A 15627-nucleotide genomic window follows, 5' to 3' on the forward strand; every position below is an offset into this window, starting at 1 on the left:
TGTGATGAACTCAAACAGAAACCATTCAGATGCAGAGTCCTAGTCCAAAGTGCTTTAGAACATAAACTTGAGAGAAAATAGCAAAGCCCTCTGACTTTGTAATTAGTTCGATCAAACATAAAAGACAATTAAAACGGATATTGAAATCAAGGACCAGATTCTCAGCTGGTAAAAACCTGTGACATTCCATTGACTCAAATGAGTAGCTCTATATAAAAATCTATACTGAAACTTGGAATCATTTACATTAAGAAGAAAAAAACAGTGCAACTAATACTGCATAATATCTCACTAAAATTTACAAGATGACCTTGGGACAAACTGAATATTTTCCTTATTGGATCTTGTTTCATAGACATGGGCTTAAAATAAAATATTGATAAAGTGTATTAGAACAAAGGCATGTTTCTGCTGCAAAATGGGAAGGACTATTTGATAATCGATATGTTGTTTAACCGCCAATCTGGGCAACAATTTCTAAAAGGATGAAATATGCTTATATTGTCCCTTTTACAAGAGAAACCTGGCAACTGTTTTCTGAACCAGCTGGAGTTTATGCAGCATCCTATTGGGCAAGCAGCCAACAGGGAATTGCAATAATCTTAAAATAACAAAAGCGTGAATGACCGTTTCAAGGTCTGACTGTGAAAGACATTACTGCAACATAGCAGAAGTTCTTTAAGTAGCAGGATGATAACATGCCCTGGAATTTGTATGTTGTTGTTTTTTTTTTTTTAAATGAGGCAATGAAGATGTCTGAAAGTTTCCCAATTCTTTGTTGCTGTAGTGAAAAATGTTTCATTGAAGTAAGTAAGAGATTAAAAGCAGTCTAAAGATGCTTACGCCTAATATCTGCTGATAGGACTGAGAAAATCATAAGGGAGATAAAAGCAAAATTGCTTGCGTACACTGTGTTTCATCAATAATAATGTTTAGATAGCAAGGCAGATTCCAAGCTGTCTAAACTGTCAGAACGGTCTAGGTTTTAATGGTGTTAGGCCAACAAATAACTGGATGAAATTTACAATGTGTCATTCCATTATATGTAAATTCAAATTTGTGAAATTTAGGCTAAAAGAACCAGCACATGTACTTATTCCCTTTGCTAGTTCAAAAATCATTTACATAAACATATAAAAGCAAATATTACTACCATTATGAATTTCTGTTAGTACAAATAAATAAAAGTTAGGACATAACATTAAGGAGTTACATGTCCATTTTATTATTCTATTCCTTTACATGATTTTTTTTTTAAAGCATGCTTGGCTATTTGGTAGTAGTCTGTAAGCCTTAGGGGCTTTTAGTACAGTTATTTCACTTTTATAACATTGTTTTTCTCTTTACGTTTTATAGTATTGGAATAGTTGGGTTTATGGCACTTTAATTTTTTCAAAGTAGTCTTGTCAACTTTAAAACCTCTCAGTTTAGGTAAGAATTAACCCTAACAACAATAATGAGAAAAGTCAGGTGAAAGGCATAGTAATATGCTCAAGATATTGTTAATATATGTCCAGTTGTCATTTGGACTTATTTGAAGGAAATTAAGATGAAACTACTTCGTTGCATTTCAGTTAAAACAGTCAATGCCTTTTTCCAAACAATTACAGCTCTGAACCGTTGCAAAAACAGAAAATAATGCAAAATATTTGGATTCCAGCTTTTAACTAATTAATGTTTATTTGACAGTGAGCACCCAGAAAGTCAGGAAGAATATTTTTTATATAAAATAGCAAATAAAACATTGTAATCTAACGTAGTACACATATATAAGGCCAAAGTACTAACTTTGAGGTTTACTTGTGGAAGCTGGGTTACATATCTCCCATGGACCACAAGAATGACTTTATATATTATTAGTTTCACAGATTTTCTCAACTTTTTTTTTGTGCTGTGGTTTCTTTTTTATTTATTTGTTTGTGTTTTTTTTTCTGTTTGGGTAAAAAGGAAGAAAACACAAGTGTGTCAAAAAAATATTTTCATGTTTCAAAGACTCCATCCATCTGGCCCCCACTTTCTGTTTCAGGAGGGCATGGATTTCCTTATATACTTGAATCATATATACAAGTCCCAGGTGGCTGCCTGTGATTGTATAGGACCTCCCAAATGGTGAAAAATCTACTGTGTAAGCCGCTGAATTGAAACATGAATATATTCATGTTTGTAAATGTTAGAGTAATGCACATAAATTGTCCATCCAAGCTAAGCATCATTAGAAGGACCTCAGTAGATGGGTGAGCCCAATTGCACTGTAAGTTATAAAAAAGAAGGAAATTCTCAACTGGATTATGGGATATTCTCTTTCAGTGAATCCTTCTTATAGTCTCCTTTGGTTGAAGGCCATTTAAATATTTCAAAGAGCACTCCTTTTCGTATGTGGTGCAAGATATTTTGAGCATATTATACACTTCGCTCCCTTTTCAAGGGAGTTTAGACTGTATGATCAATCTTTCTAGATCCCTTCCAACCGGGACTGTTCTATGATTGTAGATCCTTTTTCATTTTTTTTGTAATGAAAGTAGTCTGAAGAAAAGTTAATTCAGCTTTTGCTATTAATATGTTTTTATTTGAATACTACAGTGTGGAGATAGATAAGCAATGAATTTTCAGAATATGTCCTCTCTCAAGAGGGTATTTAAATTTTAACTTTAGTTGAAATATATTGGAAAAAGTATTTCTGATGTATTGAAGAACTTAATATAAAGTGTACTGAGGTCTATGTGACTTTTATAAAGGTGAGTTTGCCTGGTAGTTTTTGTTTTTCTTTTCTGGTCAAGGTACTGCTTCTTAAGCAGGTGCCATTGCGGGTAACATTCTATGCTTCTTTCCCACACTGTTTTTGTAGAAATCTATGCATTTTCTTCTAAGAGCATTAGTTCTAACATAGCCCTTAGTCTATCCTTAATAAAATGGAGAAATAATAACAGGAACTTGACTCATGCTTTCCAAAAATGGTTTAGATACAAGGTTACACCATACCTAACAAATGTTAGTGTGAAATACAAAGCTTTCAGAAAACTGTGAAGATCTAAAATAGAAAGCTAAAGGGAAATTGTAGCTCACATTTAATTATAGCTTGTATAGCAAATATATTCTGTACAAAAATAGAGGTATGTCTGTGCTACAGAAGAATATTCATAGACTTTGTTTGAACAGCTAGGCCTGCTCAAACAAACCTGAGACTGCTTTGTCAGGTTTGTCCTGGGTTCAGCTGTAATCAGTTATTTTAATCCTTCCCAGTAGCTGGTGCAGTGTTGTGTTTCATCTTTAATCTGAGAGCAATGCCGATAACACATCGATGTTTTAGTTGTTGCTAAGTAATGCTTATCCTGATGAAGGACTTTTAAGTCACTTTTTCTCTGCCAGTGAGGATGGGCACAAGAAGCTGGGAGGAAGCAGAGACAGGACACCTGACCCAAACTAGCCAAAGGGGTATTCCATACCACAGCACATCATGCCCACTGTATAAACTGATGGCAATTACCCAGAAGGCCAAGATCACTGCTCGGATAGGGCTGGGTATCGGTCAGCAGGTGGCGAGTGGTTGTATTCTCTTCCCTTGTTATTTCCCTTATCATTATTATTATTGGTGGTAGCAGTAGTGATTTGTGTTATACCTTAGTTACTGGACTGTTCTTATCTCAACTTGTGGGAGTTGCATTCTTTCAATTCTCCTCCCATCTCGCAGTGAGATGGGGAGAAAGAGAGGAGGAGTGAGCTTGTTTCTGAGTCACCGTCTGGGCTTAAACTGTGACAGGTTGTTCACACAGAAGCATTATTAATAACATGCCCATGGCTCTTCTGAACAGGTTAAATCCTCTTTCTTAGATCCCACAGAGTCTACGTAATAAATACCAAATGAATAAACACCAGATTTTAATAAACATCAGTGTTTCTTCCTGAAGTGATCTGAAGTCATGTGCCACAAGATAGTAAGGGAGGTGCAGCTACTTTTGCTATGCCATCTTGCTGCTACATGGATATGCAGAAAGTGTAGTACTTGTAGTTCTTATAGTAGAGTACTTATAGTACATCTATAGCGCTTATAAAAATAATCATTATAGAGAAGTATGTGTGATTTTAGTTATGGGAACTGTAAAAAATGCAGAATACTTTGCATCACTGAGAAAGTTAATGAAGGGAGGAAATTGAGAATAACTAAACAAATCATAAAAACTAAAGAGCTGACAGACTAGCAACAAGATAAATTGAATGCACTCTTAGGAAGTTTTCCAATGACACCAAGCTGCGGCCTACATAGGAAGGATGCCATCAAGAAAGATCTTGAAAGGCTTGAGAGGTGGGCCTGTGAGAACCTCATGAAGTTCAACAAGGTCAAATATAAGGTCCTGCATGTGAGTTGAGGCAATCCAAAGCATAAAGCAGCATGGTCTGAGAGTGGATTTAGAGCAGCCCTGAGGAGAAGGACTTTGGGGTATCACTAGGCAAGAAGCTCAAATGAGCTGGCAGTGTGTATTGCAGCCCAGAAAGCCAACCGTCTGTTCAGCTGCACCAAAAGGAGTGTGATCAGCAGGCTGAGGGAGGTGATTCTCCCCTTCTACCTCACTCTTGTGAGACCTCACTTGGAGTACTGAATTCAGCTCGGGGGCCTTCATCATAAGAAAGACGTGGACCTGTTGGACTGAGTCCAGTGGAAGGCCACAAAGATGACCAGAGGGCTGAAGCACTACTCCTATGAAGACAGGCTGAGAGAGATGGATTTCTTCAGCCTGGAGAAGAGAAGGTTCCAGGAAGACCTTACAGCAACCTTCCTAAATACCTAAAGGAGGCCTACCAGAAATCTTGAGAAAAACTTTTTACTAGGGCATGTTGTGACAGGACAAGGGGGAATGGCTTTGAAGTGAAAAAACATTGATTTAGATTAGATATTAGGTAGAAGTTCTTCACTGTGAGAGTGGTGAGGCACTGGAACAGATTGCCCAGAAAAGCTGTGGCTGCCCCATCCCTGGAAGTGTTGAAGGTCAGATTGGATGGGGCTTTCAGCAAACTGGTCTAGTGGAAGTTGTCCCTGACCATGGGAGGGAGGTTGGAACTGGGTGATCTTAAGGTCCCTTCCATGTCAAACCATTCTATCACTCTGTGATTTTATGGTTCTATCAGTGCAGATTTAAAGCAAGCAAACAAACAAAACAGACAAAAAAAAACCACAAACCCCCAACTTTAAACCATCACACAAGTCAGCACCACAAGTAAGTATAGGAATGATGGCACAGCACTTACACAGCTAGTAGCGCTACTTCAACTCCTCCACAGACTAGACTGCTTTGCTATAAAATGTTAATTTAAGGTATCTTTTGTGAGTTATTATTTTCATTTAAATAGTAAGGCAATCTCTACCATAGTTCCCAAAGAAAAAAATAACCTGAACTTGCACAAGACATTAAAATTCTTTTTCAATAGGGGAAAGAGTGAAGAAACACTTGTAAGTGCATAAGCAATTAGATATATTTTCCACATTTTTATTTTTTTGCTGTTGTTGTTCTGTTTTGTTTCTTAATGCTATTTTTCTAAGCTACATCAACATCAACTACTTTACATTTTCTGACTCTGGAACTGTCTGCTGCTGAAATAGGTGGCAACATCTAAATCTGTTTACTTCCTTATAGTGAAGAATGATTTCTTTCTTTTGGTTTTAAAATGGTTTTACATTGGAACAATGTATAAAAATATATAATATGTGTAATGTATTATATATATTCATGAGATTTCAGTGAAATAAATACTGTCCACTTTATTTAAAATATGGGATGCATAAATGTCAGACCACAGATGACACAGACTTCATAATGAATCTAGAAAATTATTACAAAGGAAATATATTCTCACATGGCATAAAAGGATGCATCCTTTGATTTTCAGCAGAGCCACAATAATTTCAACTGCTGAAGATATTCCCTTGACTCCTAGTTATTCAGTTATTTTTCTGTTCTATGTTTACAAGACATCATTACCATCCACAGTGGACACACAGAAAACCTTACACAGCTAAAGACTTGGAGGAATTTAAATTAGTATCATGACATAGCAACAAAATAATATCTTAATTAGAGAAAACATCCAGGTTATGAAACCTGGAATAGCCAGATAAGGCTTTGTGAAACTTTGAAGTGGGAACTGCACAACTCTTAAAGCTGGATCTTCCTCTGACTAAAATCAACAGAAGTCTTACCTCTGTGTTCAAAGAGTGGAATGTCGATCCATGTGCTAGTGATTTTTCACTGGTTGAAGTTTAATTCTCAATTAGATGTATAGTAAGAAACTGAGGAGTCAATGGAGAGAAGAAAAAAGAGTGAAAGAAGGAGATGGGAACCCTTTTTAGACAGATGGATGAATCCTTGAACTACAGCTCTATATATCCACCTAGGTGAGCCAAATATTCACCTAGTGACTTTTAGTTTTAGCTAGTTAGGAGTTTTATTCTCCAAGTACTATTTTTACAGATTTTAACTTGATCATCTGAATTCAGTAGCACAAACCACAATGGGTGAAATCTTTTCCCACAAAACTGAAAAGTACACTTTCTGTTATCTTTGACTATGAAATTGTAGCCTAGAGTTTTGCTCCTCAGAAAAAGATTATCAGCCATATTTGCTATAGAACTGAATTTTCTGATGAGGTAGGATGATGGTCAACTGAGTCAAGTTATATTAACTCAAAATTCCAAATCTGAAGGATTTTTATTTATAGTATTAAAGAAGAATAAAACCTCTTGGTTAAAAGGGGGCAAAAGACCAAAAGATAAAGACAATTTGAGGCAGACATTGTAAAGCTGTTCTAAAATTATGGTGTTTGATAATTCAGATTTGTTCATGGAGCCTGTTCCATGCTCCATGCATATAAGAAAGAAGTATATAAAACAATTAAAAAAAAAAAAGAAGAAGAAGAATGAAAGTGGTTTAAAGAAATCTGTAAGTCATACTCCCTTCTCATTTTGTATCTACTGCATTGAAATAACAGGTCCATAGGTCCCAGCTTTACTCATAGGTAATTTTATATAGTCCTGGTAACAGATTACTTTTTTTTCTTTTTTAAAGGGAAAGCTTCAACACAGATGGGCTTTGCTGCAAATATTAAGGTCAGCAAGTACTGGCTGTAGTGAAATGTGAAGTAAGATCTCGCATGAAGGACATCTTGATTTAAGTGGGAAACAATTTTCACTCAAGTGATCCTGAATGTCATGGTAACACAAGAAGAAAGCCAATTCTGGGAAAGAAAATTATTCTTGTAGATTGATTCTGCAGCTGTCACTCATACCTGCACAGATTGTGCCCTGTGGACTCTTGGCCTTTGTGAGTCTCTGAAAGAACAACATCAAAGAAAAATTAAATGGAATAAATTAAACAAGATGTTTCTATATTGGCAAAAGTCACAGCCTCTGAGATATGGCAGTGGGCAGGTGAAAACTATGGGACATCCATGCACTGGCAAGGGACGTGTACCCAGCTATTTCAGTTGCTGAGAAGTTTGGTTGTTCCAGCTTGTTTTTAGGGACAAGTCCAGAGACAAGACAGTCTGTAACCAGATCTTTGGACTACTACTGCATGATGATTGCTAGCACTGGGCTAAATGTATATTTTCTTCCCTATGGTGTTTATTCACATGGTTATTAAAATAACTTCAGAAAAGCCCATTTTCAAAACCTGGCAACTTCTGTCTCTGCATGGTTGATACGTATTTGCTTCTGTGGGGTGACGATGGGTACCATGTTTCAATAAGCCAAATATTTCAGAGCTGTACGGTGAAATTTTTCCTTTGCAGATGCAAGAATTGGTCAACCCTGCACAGAGGCCATATCAACATACTAGTAAATAACTTTATGTAATACATGTACAAGCATTTCTTTTCAAATCACTTATTGATTTTTTCCTGCATCTCCTACCCATCTAGAAAACCAGTCAAATTTCTGGAGTAACAAGACTTGAAGAAATATTGATATGAATATGTTTACATCTACATCTGCATCTACATCTGCATCTACACCTGTATCTACACATACAATAACCCCAGCATCATTTAATTGCTGCTGCAATGCTACGAAAAACATGAGACTGATAAATTTTGGTAAAAGACATCCATGAATACTAACTGGTAACATGTTGATCAAGGACCCTGGACAAAAACAGGTAACTAAAGACTGGCTTTGTGATCTGCCTTGAAGATATCTGTTGGCTTTGCAAACATGTTTCTTCAAACCATACTGTTACAAATTATTCTGTCTTTAGACATAGAAAAGGAAGAATACCTAAAGATTCATACCATGTGTCTCAGAATATTTAGGAATAATTAACAATAATTGATAAAATTCTATATGCTGAATACATATTTTCTACATTACAGTGCGTATTAATAATGAAGGAATATAGAAACTACAGTGAATGCATTGAATTAAACGCTAATAAGGAAACACCATTTGGTCTGCAAACTCATTAAGAGTCTTTTTCTCAGTTACAAATCGGAGTGTATTCTTTCTCCTTCAACTTTCTTCCTGTGGGCAACATATACACAAAACAAACAGCAGTACTCTGGCATATCATGGAAGTTTAACTAACTGGCTAATACTGCATGAGTGAAGCCAGGTTGCTTCTAAACCTTTAGCAGCAGCTTTGGAATCCTTATATGAGATCCATTTTAGCAGAACATCTAACAGTATTCCCCACCTTTAATCACAGGAGTATTCTGTTGATTTCAGGATAAGCACATACTAAAAAAATGCTGATGAACAAAGTCTAAGGTTTCCTTAATCTTTACCATTAGGTTTGGCCACCTCATAAAGCACCTACCAAACTACTTCTATGCATCTACTGCAATCTGCTGTTCTTGATGAAAGGAAAGGGGAATGTATTTGACACTTCAGTGTTTTTTTGCTTTGTATACTGGTGATATGAACAAAAGTAAAGAAACATTCAATTAGAGCTGTTTCCACTGTTCAAGAAGCTACAAAACACTGTGAACAGACCTCCAATTGATGAAAAATGTCATACTTCAGTTACTTCAGCAAAAAAAAAATTACAGTTTATACCACCTGAGGATCTGGACTGTGTTAAATTTGCTTTCTGTGTTCTCATATTTAAATTTCATGCTGGCTTCCATGCAAAGGTTGCAGCTATATTGGTATCAATATCATTGCATTCTCTGAGGAGAGGAACATGCACAGTGAGACTTCTGTCTTGTGTTGATGTTTTCTTACTGAACAGTACAAATCATTCTGCATGGAAGTGCAAATTTACCCTGTCTACGTTTATAATACAAACTCCATAGGAGGGAACAATTTATTTATACACATTTTCACAGAGACCAAAATGATAGCGACCTGACATTTATTAGTTTCTTCATGTACAAATAGGACTATCTAGTAAAAGTGAAAGGCAAAGTATATAAAAGAAGACTGTTATTTATTATGAATAATCATTTTTATATTCCTGGCTAAGTACCAGAAAAATCTCATGCCTATACAGAGTATGAAGGCCAGCTCCTTATTTTTAAAAATCTTTCTTATAAACCACTAAACAGGTATAACTTTCTGTATTATTGTTTATAAGATTAGATTGGAATAATTTCCTGTTCTTTCAGCAGATCAAATCTATAAGGAGGAATGAACTTTACTTGTTTTTACAACAAAAATTCAGGTTGAAAAAAAATTTTAAATAAGGGCATTTGTTTTTTGCTTATGATTTTTTATTATAAAGCCTTTAATGTATAGTCTGTATTCCATTAAGTGAACCAAGCAGGCCATGTGGTATGCACTTATAGTTTTATTTTATGGTTTTAGAGTGCAATTTGTTTTTAAAATGGTAAATATTTGATGTGCAAACACTGTTGCTTTCAGCTGTTGGCCTTATTGAACTAGTTCAAATCCTTACACGATATGTTATAAAATCTGTAAGCTGTAAAAAATTTTCTCCAATTTGAAGTCAAGGCAATTTTCATCAAGGTAAACACATTTTTTATTTTGTTTTTTTAAATGAAGCTTTGAGTTGATGCAATCACATTATAGTTTAAACTAAAACTAATTCCCTGAAAACATAGAAACTTTAACTTTTTTATCCCAACTTACAACCTGCAGAATTACATGCATAGTTATAGAGTGGCAATATTTTTAAAATTATATTTCTGTATTTTTAATGGAGCTGAGGTTTTCATATCTCCAATTTTTCAAAACAGTGTTTAACTCATTTAAATTGTGGTTCCATATATAGCTTCCCATCTCAGTTTATGTGCCTGAGTCCAACAAGGTTAAAAGTGCACCATGAATGTTAATGGAATTGGCAAGGTTCAGGGAAGCAGTTCATCCTTTTGCCATTTGAAAAAAACCCCAGCCTACTGGCTTAAAAAATAAAAATCTAAACCGTTATATTAAACCTTTCAGTCCAAACACATGATCTGTAGAACAGCCTCTGATTTCTGAAATGTGTCACTATGGACCAAGTTTATGTTTCTGTACTATTTTTATTTGTTTTGTTTTTTGTTTTGTTTTTGTTTGGGTTTTGTTTTGTTTTGAGCTTACCATTCACTAAGAACCTTGATACATCCAATTTCTTTAGAAGTATAACCTCAGACAAAATGTTATTTTTCCCCAGCTGAATTAGACTTTGTCTTTTTCTCTTCATTGTCTACTCAACAATTACTTTTTCTGGTGAAGTCAGAATTCTTTTCCCAGAGAAATGCGTTCTTGAAAACAATGTCAAGGAGGAAGAATCAATTAAGCTGCTTTCTCAGAGGTCACATAAAATGAAGGCTTAGAGAATCCTGGTAAAAGGTGTTTGCGCACATACCATTGTAACATTCCCATAATCAAGATGATGAGTAACAAGAAGGTTCACATTTCTGATTATGCTACATATGTAAATTGTTCAGCCCATCCTAAAAATCAGAGGCTGCTCAGAAGATTATTTTTAAATTAGACATTTTAGCTTCCATCAGAAGGAGGTACAAGACCTTTCTGAAGCCTTTTTTAGCTCCTTCCAAAGAAGAAAGACTTGCTGCAGTTTTGATGCACATCACCATTCTCTCCCCTTTGCTTGTTTTCATTAAGCTAAATATAGGATAGACAGGATTTTTAGCTTTTCTATTACAGTCTATAGAATCATTGTGACCTTGATCCCTTAAATGGTAGAGTATCTGGCCTTGATACAGCAGATGAGCTTAGTGTAAGTATGCGTAACCATGATCACACTCAAGAAGATGCTTCAATGAAAACATATGATTATCCCATTTACCTTGATGGAGCTACTTGAGGGTATAGGTATGTGAAGTTGATTGCTGAACAAGGACCTTACATGTGATGTAACTTTACAGTTCTAAACCCCACTACAGATGGTTTAAAGTCCAGTAAAATACACAGTTAATAATGCAAGATCTGGTGCTTAGCAGCATAAATAAACTGTGAGTTGTGAGCAAAGGATCTTATTGTGAAATTATAAATTTGTGAATACACGTGGTTTGGTTTCTGACCTTTTTTTTTTTTTTACTTTTCAAAAGAACATCTAAAAAGATGGCTACTCTGGCATATTAGAGTCTGTGCAACAGCAGTCCATAAGAGAGGCCTTATACTCCCCATATATTAGATTTAGAAAATTTCAGTGAATAATTTTTTATATGACTAAAATCACAGTAATTTGGGAAAAAAAGAATGGACTGGAGTGGTGACTTCACTGGCAAGGTGGGTCTAGATTAATCTTGTATAACTTTATATGCTTATGTACAGCATGTAAGTTTAGGACAATTTTATATAAGGTTTCTTAACAGTCAATAGAGAGGACTTAATACATTCAGAAGGTAATTTAGATTCTATACTGGCAAAGCTTCTGAAGGTTCCTATGTCTCACCATCAATTGCAAAAGAAGATTAGAATGACTTTTTTTTTGATTTTGACTTTTAATATAGGTCCTGTAATTAGGCACTTTACGCTCCGGCAGGAAACTTAGGTGTTAATGAGTAGCAGGTAAGACAGGGAGAATTTTGTCAGATATCTGAACTCTAGAAAAGTCTTACCCAAAAGTGGGAAACAGTCTTTAGACTTTAAACATATATGGAATTTTCACAGCCAAAATTATTCTGCTTTCTTTAGTTGGGGGTGGGATGGGGGTTGCAGGGGAGGGGCAGGGAGATTGTTTTGGTTTAATTGTTGTCAGTTTTGTTTTGGCTTTGTGTTTTATTTTAAAGGAAATATGTTATATAGAAAGGATTTAATTATTTATCAGTGGAAAAAGCTCTGGAAAATTTATAAATATTCACTGTTCTCAGCTTTTTTTGTCATTAAATAACACCACATTTTAGACCTTTCTTGCTCTGCTCACTTTTGTTATAATGAATTTTTGTTATAATGAATTTTGTTATAATGAATTAAGATAGGCCATATGAAGATAGTTTGAGAAAGCTGGGGCTGTTCAGCCTGGAGAAGAGAAGGCTGCGTGGAGACCTTGTAGCAGCCTTCCAGTATCTGAAGGGGGGCTATAGAAATGATGGGGATAGACTCTTCATTCGGGATTGCAGTGGTAGGACAAGGGGTAAAGGGTTAAATCTTACACAGAGGAAGTTTAGATTGGATATAAGGAGGAAGTTCTTTGCTGTGAGGGTGGTGAGGCACTGGAATGGGTTGCCAAAGGAAGTTGTGAATGCTCCATCCCCGGTGGCATACAAGGTCAGGTTGGACAGAGCCTTGGGTGACATTGTTTAGCGTGAGGTGTCCCTGCACATGGCAGGGGAGTTGGAACTGGGTGATCTTAAGGTCCTTTCCAACCCTAACTATTCTATGATTCTATGATTCTGTATTGATCTTCTTATTTAAAAATATATTTGATGCATGCCAACTTTGTATTGAAAGTAATTTAAAGTAATATAATATCAATATAGAGATTAATAGTGGCTTTTGTGTTCCATATAGCTGTGTTGAAGCACCGTCACATTGAAGTAGAAGATATCTTTTCTTTATATTTGTTAGTTATTTTAATAAATGTTTCTATTGCTTTCTTACAGTGGTACAAAATAAATGCAAACAGTATACTATAATAGAACTGTAAGAAACAGATATTTATCTTAAAACCAATAAAGGCAATGTTGAGAGTGTAGCATCAGGAGCAAGGTTTTGTATTTTCTAAACTATTTTCAAGATGTTCAATTACAGCTGCATATGTTTATCATGTCTTAATATAATTTTAAGTTCTTTTTCATGGAAAATTAATGATTTCAGGCAGTTTCTGGACATCACAGTTGCTCTAAAATAATAAAAAGATTAGTGAATACTATTCATTATTAGAATTGCAGCTTGTGGAGCAACGTGGAAAATCCCGAAAACTGAACTTTCTCCCACTTTGTGAAGATCTTCTCATTAAAAGAGGAAAAATAGTATATGCATTATTCTCAAACCATCTTTATTTTTTTTCCCTAAGTGCTAGATACTTGGGAAGAACTTTTGAATCCTCACCTTAAAATATTTTCAAATACTTGTATAGGATAAGATGGTAAAGTCTCTTCATATTTTATAATAGGATAATCCAGAACTCAAAATTAGATAAAACACCATGAATCTGGAGAAAATAAATGAGGATCTAAAACTTCCATAAACATAGAAACTTTCATATAGACCCTAAAAGCATTTGAGATGATAGATTATATACTTAAGTAGAATATGACTATCACATAGGTAAAGCACTGTCTCTGATTTATCAAATATCAGCTCTCTTGTGAGTTTCTCAGATTCTCAAGCAATGTAGACAAAATTAGGATTGGTGAACTTAAAAAAGGTCTGACAGTTAAATTCTAGCCCTAACACTAACTTAATGCAAAAATACTGATGGATTGGATATTATCCTTGTTTGTTTACCTTTGATACCAGTTCATGAGATGTATTTCATAATCGTTTGGATTTCTTTCTGACAGATTTATTCTCTCATATCTCAATATATTCTATAGATCATTAATTCAATTATACAAACAAAACAGATGCTCATATGCATAGTTATGAGAATAGTTATGATGGTGGATAAGACAAGACAGATCCTGGAAAGAAAAGTGAAGAAGTGGAAGTGCTCTTATAACTGTGAGAAAGAATAGGTCATAAGTTTGAATACTCACCAGTGAATAAGATAATATTTGTAATTGTATATTAAAAGAATAAATACGCAGAAATACCAGTCAACAAAGAACTACCTTCCACAAATTTTATCAACGAAATGGGAATTTGTACCAACTCACTTTAGCCTTTAAAATATGGAAGCCACTAGCACAGGTGTCATTACATATGGTATTATTTTAGCATTTAGGGATATGAATTCACAGGGGAACAGGCACAGAAATATACAGCATGATCACTGAAGGAAATAAGTCTGTTTTAGAACAGCAAATCAGTGAACTTGACTTCTAAAGTCTGGTAAAGTCTCAGGACTATGTATGCACAACAACAATAGAAAGAGGGAGAAAGAAAACCAAGTAAACTGACAATGTATGTTTGTTAACAAATGTTATTCTTCATTCCTGTCTTTTGATTGTTTATCATTATATACAATGCAATCTAATCACAATTTACAGATTCTAATCTGAATATGAAAAGGAAGAAAGGCAGTACAGGTACAGAAAATTTCCTGTGTGAGTTTATGTGCTATTATAATACACGAACAGTACTTACTATGTTGATTTAGATGAAAAGGTTTCTCAGAATAACCTATACTGGCAATATAATTTAATATTATTATTTTTTTCTGTTCAGACTAAGAAAAAAAAATTCTTTCTCCTATAAAGTGTAAAACAGATAACATGACAAGTGCATACTTAATGCCATGCAGCCAAGTCTTGCCTCACTTGGAGTACAGTTATACACATAGGCATCTCTGTTGAGATTAGCTGGATAGGTTATGTGCATAGGACTTGCACTGAAAAATGTATTCCCAACCTGTTCTGCAGATTTTCAGATTAAAATTTAGATTAGACTGTACAAGGACACATACATATTGAATATATATGCAAATACACACACACATGCACATATATATACTGTTTACATAATGATGTATTACATTAAAAATCTTATAATTGCAAACAATGTGTCTTGTTACAGAGGCACATAGTTCTACGCATACCTTTTTTCTCCATCTTGAAGCAGACATCACACAAATGTTCATGACACTCAGCAGCTATTGCCTGGGAGATAAAGCAGCTTCATAGAATAAAAGCCAGGAACTGATTAACAGACTCCATTATAGTGTGTTTTCACATTGGTACTGAACCAAAATGAGAGTTATCTTTTACTTTGTTGTTACCATTTGTACTGTAACCCTTAGTTGTTTTGATGTATGCAATAATTGATACTTCAGTAATAAACTTACTTATATTCAAAATTACTTTAATCCTTTTTATGGCTCTTTGGTGTCTTTTTTGAGACTGAAGTGCCTTCTTGCCAAATTAGTGCTCTGATGTGATCTTTGCAAGCCTTTCATTGGTAATGTATTGACATGAATAGCAGTGTTTTTCTATCTGCCACTTATCCATCGCTGAGAAGCAAATTCAGAATTGCTGTCTTTCTCTACTCATCAGATTTTTGGCTTTAGGCATACATATATAATTTATATTCATATGCAATAATGAACCTTATTAAGTTGAAGGAATGATGTG

Source organism: Pezoporus occidentalis, unplaced genomic scaffold (assembly GCF_034315485.1).
Source record: "Pezoporus occidentalis ecotype Australia unplaced genomic scaffold, CSIRO_AGI_Poc_V1 ctg5, whole genome shotgun sequence".
In the NCBI taxonomy this organism is placed as follows: Eukaryota; Metazoa; Chordata; class Aves; order Psittaciformes; family Psittacidae; genus Pezoporus; species Pezoporus occidentalis.